This window comes from Cupressus sempervirens, chromosome 1 (assembly GCF_028749045.1).
Source record: "Cupressus sempervirens isolate cs-2001-9-10 chromosome 1, ASM2874904v1, whole genome shotgun sequence".
Taxonomy (NCBI): domain Eukaryota; kingdom Viridiplantae; phylum Streptophyta; class Pinopsida; order Cupressales; family Cupressaceae; genus Cupressus; species Cupressus sempervirens.
Genome location: NC_143118.1, coordinates 105,988,443 through 106,000,526, shown reverse-complemented (window position 1 = coordinate 106,000,526; position 12,084 = coordinate 105,988,443).

Genomic DNA, 12,084 nt, shown 5'->3' with positions numbered 1-12,084 from the left:
CCCCTTTTACTTCCTTCAATTATTCATTCACATCACTTCCTCACATACATTCACTCATACTCTCTAACTATTGGGGCTTCATCTCCCTTTAAAAAGACTTTGGTGGCTTAGGGTTAGGTATGACTCTATAATTGAGATTCATTTATTTTCCTACTGAATTCCTTCCATTTTTCTAATTGGTTACATGTTGATCATATAGGGAATCCAAATAGATTTGATCTTGTCTTCAAAGCTTTGAGATATATCCATAAATCAGCTCAAAAAAGTGTTTTACATAGTTTTTTGGGCCATCACAAACAACTAGGTCCATTTTGTGTTACTCGGCACTTGATAATACTAATGCTCGACACTTGAACTTTCTCAACATCAACTATTCACTCAACACCTGAATTGCTCAACACATGAGTGACTTAGCACTCATTACAACTTGATATCTATACATATTATACTCGGCATGTGTTACTAGCTTAGCATGAAATTGGTGAATATCTTAAGTATGTTGACACTCAATTGTCAAAACCAATCTAAGATCAACAAAATAGTCATGCACTCCTCTTCAAATTTCACCAAAATTGAATACTATGACCAATCAGACAAAAATTCCACTATAGAACAATTTTAAATTTGAGTTTTCAATAAATTTTCATGTAGACATGTTCTTGTGGTCTAGATTTATTATTAAAAATCTATTTCCATCCTTTTAGATTGTTTAGAAAATTAACCAATAAAAATAAAACATCTAGATATGACCTAGCAAATAGACCCCACCACCTAGCCTTCTATCTATCACAAACACATTTCAACCTATCATGAAGCTACTATGACTAAACATCTTACATCTCTTGATCATGGGTTCACAAAAGTCATTGATCTTCACAATCATCAACTAGATCTCATTATATCTTTAGGTACACATGTCAACCATTCATGATTCCTATATGACTAAAGAAACTTGCAACATTATATCATGAATTCACAATGACCATTGGAGCTTTCTTGCATTAACTAAATCTAACTAGCACAAAAAAAAACAAAAAAAACATCTTTCACTTTTTCATAGATCCATTAATATTTTCACATCATGCATCTTATTATCATGGGTTCATAAGAACCATCAATCTTTTATATATTTACCCAGATCTAACCATATCTTCCTAGGCACTTGGGAAAATGTTGTGAAGCCACAAAGATTATTTAACCTACACATCCCCATCACAAGCTCGCAATGATCATCCAATCCTTCTTGATCTTTAAACTCAAATTCAATACACAAGGCTTTATGTGTATTTCCCTCAAAGTCATGGTCAACCCACATTTGATCATTTTGATAATGACACATGGTATTCTAGAATTGGCTCCTTTTTCCTTGTCATTTCTCTTTCACTATACACACCATCTTCTTGACCAGTTAATATGACATGTCACCCCTCTTCCATATCCTCCTTAATTTCCATGTGGAGCACTATTATTGATGCTTAGATCCATTTCAATGTTCGACCTTGTACTGACCATCCTGACACCCTTGAGCACATGTCATCTTGTCATGAACCCATGATGAGTATGTTGGAAATACAAGAGAAGTAACTAAGAGGGGAGGGGTGAATTAGTTACTAAAAAAATAAATCCTAAATCCCTTTTGATGTCTATACAAAATGTAGACAAATAACTGAATACTACAGAAGCTCAATAAACACACAATGTTGTAACTCGGTAGTGACTAGATTAGCTTGGTAAAAGATTAACTTAAGAACCATTAGATGTTATCTAAGATTACCATTACTTTAACTTAGTTGCAAACACAAAAATTATATAGCATGAACACATTTGACACCAATATTTAATGTAGAAACCCGATTTGGCAAAAGCCAACAATAGCAACTAGTTACTAATTTTCACTCTTCTGAAGTGAGCCCTGTTAGGAGCCAACCCTGTTAAAGGTTAAAAAACACACTATTAGGTGTGACTCTATTAAAATATTTAATCACCTTGTTAGGAGTGGCCTAGTTAGAGGTCTTGATAAAAATTCAATGGAATTTCCACCTTGTTAGAGGATTTGCAAATAGTTGTTAAGCCAATTCTATTAAGAGATTTAGATCACTGCTATGATGGTTAGAGAGTAACAATGAGTTGACCTAATTTGAATGCAACTTGATTTCTAATTTTAGATCTTTGTTTTGGCTTTTAATTGATCCTTCTTGATCGAATATGGCTTTGTTGCACCATAAGGATATTCTACTTATCCTTCAAATTTTCTTCTTCTTCTTACCAATAGATCTTAAATCACATCACCATAATTCACACATTCTCTTGCACTCACTTGCACACTTTGAAATCACAACTTGACCTTTTAATTATACATTTTTGTTTTTCAATTCAGCTCAAATGCAACTTACAATAATCAATATTCATTACCTTAGTGGGCTACAATCAATAGATAACAAAATAGGAAAATCCTTTGCTAGCTGACCTTGCTCGGTAGAAACTAACTCTGAAGTGATTTCCTTCATTAACCAAGAGAAGCTTGGTTAACATTGCAATCTTACAAAAATCATTTAGCAATTGAGTGAGCTTGATTAGCACTAGTTCCATCCAATTTTCCTTTATTACTTGACTGAGCTCGATTAACACTCTCTTTCTGCAACTTTTCCTTCAATGCCTGAGTAAACTTGATAGACATTGCCTTCTAAACTAGGCAAACATAGGAACACTCGGTAGATACTGAGAACTATCTTCAATGCCCAAGTGAGCTTGGCATATACTGATTGATAATGATTATGACATATGTGTAACATAAAAGACAACACATAATTAATTAGTTATATCCAATAGACTAAAGTACGCTACATCTTTTAATTGCGAGTTCATAAAAGGTGTTAGATATTCATGCATTGAAAAGATTTTTGAAGGAATTTTTGTCGTGCTCTAACTATATTTCTCACTATGGGGTCACTTTTTTAGTTTTATAGAGTTGTGTCAAAACTTCTTTTAATTAAACCAAAAAACTAGCAAGAGAGTGGAAATTTTGAACAATACTTGATGAAGAAATATCAAAAAGGCTAAGACTTCACTTCTCATCAAGGGGTGGGTCCTATGCTTTTTATAAGTAAGTTGATACATAACCCAAACCATTTTTTATGTGTGCACCTCACTCAAGCACATCCCACACCAAGAAAATGGGGGAGAAGCAAGAGCAATGAAATTCGAAAAACCTGCACCAAAGGGAAATTGATTGAGAAGAAATCTGGGTTGAAACCCACATCAAATCAAACTTATTGTTAAGTTAAATGAAAATATTACCTTAGGATATAAAATGACAGGGTAGGAATTGGAGGATATAATATTGGAATATTGAAAGGCCCCTTTTCAATGACATGAAAACCCTTTATTAATTTGTTTAAAAATATAACCCAAAATTATAACATGGTAAGGGGTATTGAGGGTTTAACATAGGTATTTTTACACTTAGGAAAGTTTCATGGAAATGGCAATATTGAGAGTCCCACACTAACAATAGAATATGAACAAATAATGACACAAGCCCATGCTTTTGTAATTTTACTAGAAATTGGGCTAATCATGGCTCTATCTATGGATGCATTCCACTATAGGAATGAAAAGTGTTGAAGTTGATGAAGTATCAACCCTAGAGCTCTTAAGAATCACCTACATTCAAACATGTATCATAGAAAGAGAGAAACAAAAGTTATGGAGACTAGAATTCATAGATCTATAGATGAGACATTCTTTATGAGAAAAAAAAAAGATTCCTATTATGAAAAGTGAATGAATTATTACAAAGAGATCAGTCCTTATAAAAGGAGATCAAAACCCTAATAGGAAAAACCTGGGTTGAATGATAATAATTAATAAAAGAGTTAAAAATTATATGTACAAAGTTTAGCTTAAGTAAACTAGAGATATAAAGTGACTTTATAATTAAATCAATATGATTTAATTAATAAGAAAAATCTTTATTACTCTAACACCCACTTAAAATAAACTTAGGGAGTAGCTAAAAACCTATAAAATACTACTAAAAGTAAATTTGGGTCCTGACAATAAGGCATAATGAGGTATCCAAGCACAACTAAATCTTTGAAAAGAGGATAAATTGAGAAAACCAGATGGGAAAAGCCCCACTCCAAAAAGAGATGAAAAAAATGTTGAAAGAACTGGTGAAGGATTGAAGAAGCCTCCAAACTAGGGAATGTCCTAGAAGATAGGAAAAAAATATGATCATTTTGTTTGATATGTTGGTGTTTAAAACTACTAAACCACAAAATGTTCAACACCAAATTGATAATACTCACACAATCTAAGGAATAGCCACTTCCTATCAATAACTCTATGTGTAAACCATTTGGACCAACTTCAACAAAACCACAATGACTTCCTACTCTTTAGGCTCTGCAAAACCAAGGTAGGTTTACCTAGGGGATGCTTTAGATAACAAATGATAAATGAGAATTATATTAGTTTCATCATGATTTTCATCTCTAATTCATGATACATATACAATTTATCCAATTTATGATACTTTCAAACTAGCATGCATCCCTTATAAGAAAATTTGGTCCTTATTCTCCTTAAGTTTACAATTACTTATGGTAATAGTAGCTACCTAACATCCAAAAGTAAATATAAATGAGTGCTGACCAACATTATAACTCTAAACAAAATAGAACAAGAATGATTTTAAATTTGAAAAGATTAGACATGTAGCAGCATAATTTACTCTCTAACACCTCTGATTTATATAACTAGTGCTTCATCCATAGGGGCAAAGATTCAACTAATAGCAGGAGATCCTGTTCAATTAACTTGTAATTGAATTTATCAACTGTAATCACTTGTTTCTATTCTTATGAGATATCCTTTTCATAAACTCATGAATTCTACTAATCTACTGAAGCATTTACATAATCCCTTCAATTAAAAGAAACAATAAACCAATATACAACCCATCTAAACTGTTTTCAACCAAATGAACCTTATTCAAATGATCTCAAAATTAATAAACTCATGAAATGGAGACATAAACTAGTGACATAGATCTAGTGTAAATACCCTTTTGTATTATCATTTTGCTAATTAATATAAGAACCAATAGAGACTCAATGAAGAACCCATGAATTCATGCTAGTACTATCATTTCTATTTGACATAAGAAAAGTACATAACTAGAAGTAAACTCAAAAATAGCTACACATGACTGGACTAACTATACTATTTCTTGACATTCCCAAAAAATACATCAGAATTTGGACCATCACATTGCCTTGAAAACTCATTTATATAGGCATGAGTTGCAACAAGTAAAGGGAAAATGTGATTGATAGGTGTCCTTTACAAAAGGATACTTACATACACCTATCATAAAAAGACAAAACTATGAATAACAGAAAGATTGATACATCAAACAATCTTTTGTGGGTCTCTTTTTGTTATAGCATTTGGAAAGACAAGGGTACTATGATCTAATTCTTTGATTATTCTAATTCCTTAGAGTAAGTGGCCATCAAGCTTGAAAGTGATGAGTGATCTCCAATTACCTACAAACTTACTTTAACCTAAGGGTTCTCCTTGTCTTTATCATTAACTGAAAGAGTGAATTTTACTTTTGCACCTTCTTCTTCCTCATCATCTTCTACCTCATCATCTTCTACCATCTTCTCTATAGACATAAATTTATCTTTCCACTCATTATAGGTAGTGTCATGTGGCTAATCAAAACTTAGGACCTCTCTTTGTATAGTTATTAAAGAATTTGCAACTACCTCTATATCCACAAGATCCTTTCTAATGGTATTATAGAACAATTATACTTTTACCAACTCCTCATTTTTCATTGCCCATTAAAAGTGGCCTATTTCATTTATAACTTTATTCATCCTTTCACAAAATATCTCATCCAACTACCTCTTCCATTCTTCCTTTTCCTTCACTTTATCAATAGTCTTTAATGCACAAGGGAATAAATCAAATTTTTTTGCATTATACTTGGAAAAAAAAATCGTTAATCCTTTTTGAAAAGAATATTTTTTATCATAAAAACCTTGCAATTTATTTAACAAATCAAACATCTTTTCTATTTGATGACAAGGCAGCTGGATGATAGATATACACATAGCAGCGATATTTTCATTTATTTTTGTCCACTTCTGCACAAGGGGTCTAAATACAACTTCATCTCTTTTCAATTCATCCCTGATAGCTACAATCCTTGCCAATTGATCAAAAAATGTTGTCCACTCTATCCTATCTACTAAATGAATTACACCCTACCTCAATTTCTCTTCAAATTGATTATTTAATTCTACATGTAGTGCATACAACCTATTCTTCTCTTCTTCAAAATCCTCTGCAGTGTAGAACTGATGCCTTTCTAGGGTGTCCAATATCTCAATGATTGGAGTTGATTTGAAGGGTTCAACAAGTGGCCATGGGGGGTATGCAATCCTTGGTCTACTGGATTCTCCTACTTTTCTCTTCCCAAGTATTTTCTCCATTTGAGATACTTTGTTTTCTAGTGACTGTATCTACATACCCCTCTCCTCATATGCTTTCAAAACTTCTTCAAACCTAGCATTGAGTTGAGAAAATCTATCTTCTTCCTAGTGAGACACCACATTGCCAAATTTTAGCATTTCTAAAGTCATTCCAATTATTTTCTTACTGCCTACCTCACCAGCCCTGTAAACTTTTAATTCACCAGTATGCTCTATAGTAGAAATTTCTTGCATTCTGGTCTTGTCCCTCTTCTCAATAGAGAAAATAACAAGGGATTAGTGATCATCACTAAACTTGACTCCTCTATGAGCCTGTAATACCTCTTCTTTAGTTTTAAACTGGACATCATTTTGTTTAGTTATTGAATAAAAAACCATGGCATTCACTATATCCCATTCTGGTAAAATGAGGACTACTGACTGTCTAACTATTTTCCTTCTAGCCTTAGGTATAAATTGAGAAAAATCATTCAAAAAATTAGACTTTACCTCTTCCTTAATAGCAAAGTCTGATTTATTAGGTTGTTCCACCTTTATCTTCTCACAAGTTTTCTCAAAATTGCCTATGTTTAATCTCCACAAAATTTTTGCAAAGGCTCTAGACTTGAAAAATCTTTGATCATTAATAAACCTCTTAGAGGCTTGAGCAACTATAGGATCTATTTACTTACATTGGTAATCAGCAATAGTGAGATCCAAGGGAGGTGCAGGAGGTTGTTGTGGTTCTCCAATCTCCAAATATGTGGAAGTAACAATTACATCCCCCTCTCCACCAATTTGTCTAAGTTGTTCCCTTAAAAATGTTTCATCATCTATTCAGATTGGGGACTGGCTTGGGGAGTATTGTTCTACTTGAGAAGAAGAAGATCCTTCCTCTAAATTTTTCCTTTTTGGAGCACTGGCTACAAATGGACTTTCTAGCTTTGGTCTTTGCTAAAGGGGAGCCCGTTGCACACTTTGAATCATCACATAACCTACCCTTCTCTGCAAGGTATATCGACCAAGAGACAATATATTTCTATTGTTTATCCTCCTTTACACCTTTGCAGCCCTATATATATATATATATGTTTCAACATATGTGACCTTCTTCTCATTTATGGTTTAGATTATCACAAAAAAATTGTTCATTAATGCTTGCATCTTGGCTCCCCAATATTTTGTATCCTTCAATGGGTCATAATTGGACTCAAAAGCATTAATGAACTCTAGAGTCTTATTGAATACTATCCATTTCTCTCTTCTCAATTCCTACTCTTGTAAGGAAAAAACATTCCTAATAACATCCTCAGGATAGTATACCTAGTGTACCATGTGGGCAACCTTTGTTCTCTCTCTTAAGAGGTCGTATAATCCTTCAGGGTCAATGAATTTGGCATGAGATTCTGCCATGTTGTATCTATCCACAAACAAATTGAGATGTTTCCACCCTTTCCTCACAAAAATGAAATCATGCACTATAGTAACAACTGGAAAGAATGTACCCTTCTTTGGAAAATTTCTTTCATCAATAGTGCCTATCTACCATAACAATTCTGCTATCCCTATTTTTAGTGGCACATCAAATGGTAACACATGAGGCTTTCCTAGGAAGCCATACACTCTTATTACTGTTGATACATTATAAGGGATTATATCCCCCCAATTATGATTAACCAGTAGCCCTTTTGCATGGTCCTTAGGTTTGACCAATTCTAGTGATGCTTATGGAATCCTAGGGCTATCTCCTCTTAAGAGAAATCTAAGCTTGATGCAAAATATCTGTCAAACCTTACGTAACTGGCATCTATAGCCTATGAGGTCATATCCACACTCCATAACTGCATTGGATACCTCTCTCCATCCTTGGTTATTTCCAGCTCTGAACCCTTGGAGAAAAAAGTAAATCCCTTGTACAAGCATACATACATAAGCAATGAATACCAGCAAAATGGATTGTCCACTTTCCCCCGTGTTATCCCCACCAAACCATTGTGAATTTCCTTTGCAAGAAAAGTAGCAAAATCTAGAATAGTGCTCATCCTAAATTGAAGAGTTTGAGCCATAATAAGAACAATTGAGCCTGGGATTTTCTTAGCTTTATCCATTCCAAAAATATTGCAAAGAGAAAAATATAATTCCTAAGACCTAAGGTTAAAATTTCTTCTCAATAATGGCTCTAGGGTCTTGGTACTAATCACAAACAAAGTACCAATTTTAGCAGCATGCTCCTGCAGTGGCCCTATCCTTAAGTAAATCCTTTTCACATCATACATTGCTTGAAGGTCATCCATATCAATGATTTCATGCACGACATGGTTAGGGTTGAGGTTGAAAACCTCACTAATTAGTTTAGGGAAGACCCTAAAAAGATTCACTCCAATATGGTTCTTTACCTACCCTATAATTGGATCATATTTCTTTGCCAAATCCATCAATAAATCACTATTAAAGAAAACTATGGGGACTGTTGATTTCTCAATATCAAACTCCCAGAAATTGCTCATAGGGGTATCAAGTTTTCATTCTAAGAACCATTTCTTGAACAACTCTAAACCTCCCATGGAAACCTAGACATCTCTTACCCAATTAGCTTTATCATAGAAACCTTCTACTACAGCTACCCTAGAGTGCTTAGGAATCAACTCCCTCCCCTTAGTTATTTCATGTACAGATAAAGGGAATTGTTCCAGAAAGTCATCATGAATAGAGCATTTTAGATAACCAATCTGTCCTGTAAACTCTTTTTTTGTGGAGGCATTTTGAGATTTAAAATTCTATCACACCAAATTCTTGCTACTCAGAAGTTTAAGAGCACTTACCCACAAAATTCTACTTTACTCTATGAAATTTTTTGTTGCAACTCACTGGATTTCTCTACAAAATTCTATGCCCTAGCTCTGAAAATTCTCTATGCTCTGATAACTTTTTTGTAACTCTATGGTTCAATAATGGTGAGATCATGAATTATATTCTAGCATTGAAACCAAAAAAATGAGCTCTGAACCATATTAACTTCCAGTAGCCATTATTCTCAAGTTGCATCAAAAATTCAAATCTTATCCATCAATTTCACTGGATCAAATGACTTTAATTCAAAAAATTAACAAGTTTTATGGCCTTAAGAACATGGCCATGTGTCACATTACTGCTTACTCACATTCCTTAAATTTCTTGCATCTTACAATTGCGGGTAAGCGTTATCTATTGATCAAGACAAGATCAACAATCACATAAGTTTACAATTGAGTAAGGCCCAGTTAGTTGTACTAACCAATAGAAAGTCTCTATATGAATTTTTGCCTCCTAACAACATCTATGCAAGAAGGTCCCATAATAAATTCTAAGGAAATAGTGCTTGACATCATCTTTTCCATGTGTCAAGCTGGCACATCCCCGCTTTCCTTATCCAATGAGCACCTTCATAAAGTGGGCATGTGTCAACCATTGATCTTAACAAGATTAATTGTGACATGGCTCAAACCATTTAACTCTTTGAAATAGGAGTGCTGGCATCACCATGGACACATGTCTTCATGGCGCATACCCGCTTTGCTTAAAAATATTTCAAGTTCCTAATGTGGGCATGCACCCTTCATCAATTTGATCAAAATCGACAGAAAGAAAAACTTTATCTACTATGGTCACAATATGCATTTAATAATAAAATATTTAAACCTCGTACTCTGAAAAATTTAATTACAGCATTAATTATTGAAATTTTTGCACCCGTAGCATAAGTACTTCCAACTAGGCACATGACATACAACAAGGTATGACTCAACATTCTCCCTTAATCTTGGCCCCACTATGACATGCGGTGCAAAGTTTCATACCTGCATTTCTTATTTCTCAAGAAATTTCATAATGCAGGCTTGCACTAGCCCTCAATCTTTAAAAGATCTATGGTTGATAAAACTTTGATCCTATCTGGTAGATAAACTTCTTCATTGGCACAACTAGCAGCACATTATAGAAATCACTTTATAGCTTGGTAAATTATGACACACACTAGTGATTCTTAACCCCACCTTTCTATGTGTCAAAATACGATTTGCCTACTTTATTTATCTCTCATGGAGCTTGAAAATGTGGGCATGTGTTGGCCTTTGATCTCACATAGATCAATGGTCATAGAATCATGTGTCTTAAAATACCACATCAGCCAAACTGATGAATAAAATATTGCCCTCCAATCCAACTCATCTAAAAACTACCACAAAAGACACCTCAACATCATCCTTGGAAATGGTGGGCCCATGCTAACAAACTATGCTATGTGTCCTGTTTACACTTCCCTGCATTATTTAATTCTCAAGCATCTTCTAATTGCAGGAAAGTGCTAGCCCTTGATTTAAATGAATCAATGTTTGATGAATCTTGGTGATAAAGAGATACCTATGTCAATAAATCAACCAATGACATCGTAGGAATTACAGAATGTACATGAAATTTACTAACAAGTTTGCAAAAGGGTTCCAACAATTTATGAATCATCATAAACTTTGCGGCACACTAAGACTTTAAATAAGCAAGGGCTACATGTCATCAAAGTGCATGCCCACATTGTTTAAAAACCTTGCATCTTGACATTATGGGAATGCAATACCCATTGATCAAGAAAAGATCAACGGTCACACAAATTTTGTATCACATAGGATAAAATAATCTAGCCAAATGCAAAAAAAGCATAATCAATAAGGTTTAAAGGATATTTTAATGAAGTCATGCTTATGTAAGCCCAGCCTTAGCATAAAAATGATATGACTTAAAATCATTTTTTGAAATATTAATTTCAAAGGTTTTCGAAACTAGGGTAAAAAAAAAGGCTTTAGAGTTTTTATACACTTAGGGTTTTCAATGATTTCTTTGTTGAAAAACCTTGAGAATTTAATAGAATTTCAATGACATAGAGACTAGGATATGAACTAGGGCAACCCAAGGATTTGAAAAATACAAGAGATAAAACCCTAATTTGCAAGATACAATGTCTTAATTGATTTTTCATCAAAATTTCAAAAAAATTCCGCACTTTAAAAAATCAGACCAACACAATACAATTGATTTATTATTTATTGTCTTTGATATTACCCAAATGTCATATCATTATTAGTTAGGATATGTTGTGCTCACTTGGGTAGTAAAGAAATTTTTCTATGTCTATCGAGTATTCTTGTGTTTTTCTAGTTCAAAAGGCAGTGTCTACTGAGTTGACTCAAGCATCAAAAGAAAGTGTGTAGAAGATGAGTGTTAACCAAGATCACACTGTTAATGAAGAAAAGTTGGATGGAATTAGTGATAACTGAGCTCACTCAATTGTCAAAAGATCCTTGTGAGTTTGTAGTGTTAACCAAGCTTCTGTTGGTTAACATAGGAAATCATTTATGAGTTAGTATCTACCAAGCTAGGTCGACTAATGAAGGATTTTCTTATTTTGGCATATTAGGCTTAATTGACTTATCTATTAGTTCTAGTGGACTAAGGTGATGAATATTAGTTATTCTAAGTTGTATATGAGCTAACCTAATAATATGAAAGATATTAGTATAAGGTTGAGCTATGAGTTTGAAAGTGTGAAGATGTGATAAATGTTTAA